Here is a 1,739-nt window from a genome sequence, read left to right as displayed (position 1 = left end):
GATGGATTGACACAGTGGTAGTAGCAATGGGCTCAAACCTAGTAGCCAACTTGATGACACCTAGCAACAACAACAAATAATCTTTTTCATTTTTGTCTTTTTTTTTTTTTTTATGTGAAGTTGTATTCATTTTCTTTGACTTTATCTTGTACTTAATTAATTGCTCCCATTTAAACTGTCTATTGTATCTTGAAATCATCTTGACTTCCTCATCATTTGGAAGTTCTGTATCTACACTATTTCCTTAATTTGGTTTGTACATGACTTCATTATAAACTGAGATCCTTGATTCCCTATTTTCTGTCTTGTAGGTTTTTTTACTTTAAACATTTCTATATCTGGATTGAGTTTTAGTTTGTTATTCTGTATATTAATCTCAGTTTTTTATCTGCTATTGTTGGTTCTTTGTCCAAAGACCACCCTTCAGTAATTTGTATAAAGTTAGTGTAGTTATTAATAATTTCTTTAATTTTTGTTTATCTGGAAATGTTCTAATTTTTCCATTGTAATCAAGGGATGACTTTGTTGGGTATATTGTTCTTGTTTGACAAATTTTTTCTCTCAGAATTTTGTTTATGTCATCACATTGTCTTCTTGCATGCATGCGTTAGATAATAGAACTTAATCTTTTTGGTTCTCCTTTGTAGGTAACTTCATTTTCCCTGAGCTGCTTTCAGGATTCTTTCCTTGTCTTTGGTTTTGGAAAGCTTAATTATGATATGTCTTCATTATTTTCTTTTGGGTTGTAGCCTGTTTTGGAGTTCATTCAGCTTCTTGTATACTTATCTTCTCATCTTTCCTAATGTTAAGGAAGTTTTCTTTCCTCAACTCTTCGAAAATTTTCCTTGTATTTTTTATTGTCTTTTCTTGTTCTGGAATTCTGATCACCTATAAATCATTCCTCTTCATGGAGTCCCCTATAACTCTTAGGCTTGCTTGGGATGCTTTCATTCGTTTTTCTGATTGCTCTTGTAGCATACTCATATTGAGAGATTTCTTTTCAAGTTCATAAGTTGAGCTTTCATTGCTTTGAATCTGCTCCTTTGCCCTTTTCATGTATTTTCCATTTCTGAAATCTTAATATTAATCTTTTGGATTTCTAGTGGTAGGTTTTATATTGTTTCAAATTTTGCATTTATTTTGTCTGTATTTTCTTACAGTGTTTTCCTGAATTCTTCTAAAATGTTTTCTATGTTCTCCTTGCTTTCTTTGATTTTTCTATCAATCCTTTGAAGGTACCTAAATATGATTCTTTTGAATTCTTTTTTCAGTTTGTTCTATTAATGTTCCTTCCCCGGAAACATTTTTTGGCTCTATTTCTTGGTCATTTGTTTGAGCCATTCTTTCTTGTTTCTTTGTGTGAGCTAAAATGATCTGTTGTCTTCAAGACATTTTGGTGTTGTCATATTAGTATTGAATTGATAATTGCATATTGATTTGTTCTTAGGCTCTCACCAACTGTCTCTTCTGTGCATAGTTAGAGAATGGAAGGGTGTGCACTATTCTATCTATGTTCTACATTTACACACCTGTTTAGAGTGGGTTTATCTGGTGATGATTGCTGTCTATCATTGAACAGGTGTTTTAGGAGCTGATATTTGTTCTTGGTCAGTGGATGGAACTGCAGAGTGGTGACTGGGCTGTATAGGCATGGTTGCTATTTTCTGCTGGGTATTAAAGAGGATAAAGTCCTCCCACTCCCCTCCATAAGAACACAAAATAGAATAAACAACAAACAA

This window comes from Chrysochloris asiatica, unplaced genomic scaffold (assembly GCF_000296735.1).
Source record: "Chrysochloris asiatica unplaced genomic scaffold, ChrAsi1.0 scaffold00120, whole genome shotgun sequence".
In the NCBI taxonomy this organism is placed as follows: domain Eukaryota; kingdom Metazoa; phylum Chordata; class Mammalia; order Afrosoricida; family Chrysochloridae; genus Chrysochloris; species Chrysochloris asiatica.
This window is presented reverse-complemented; position numbering follows the sequence as displayed.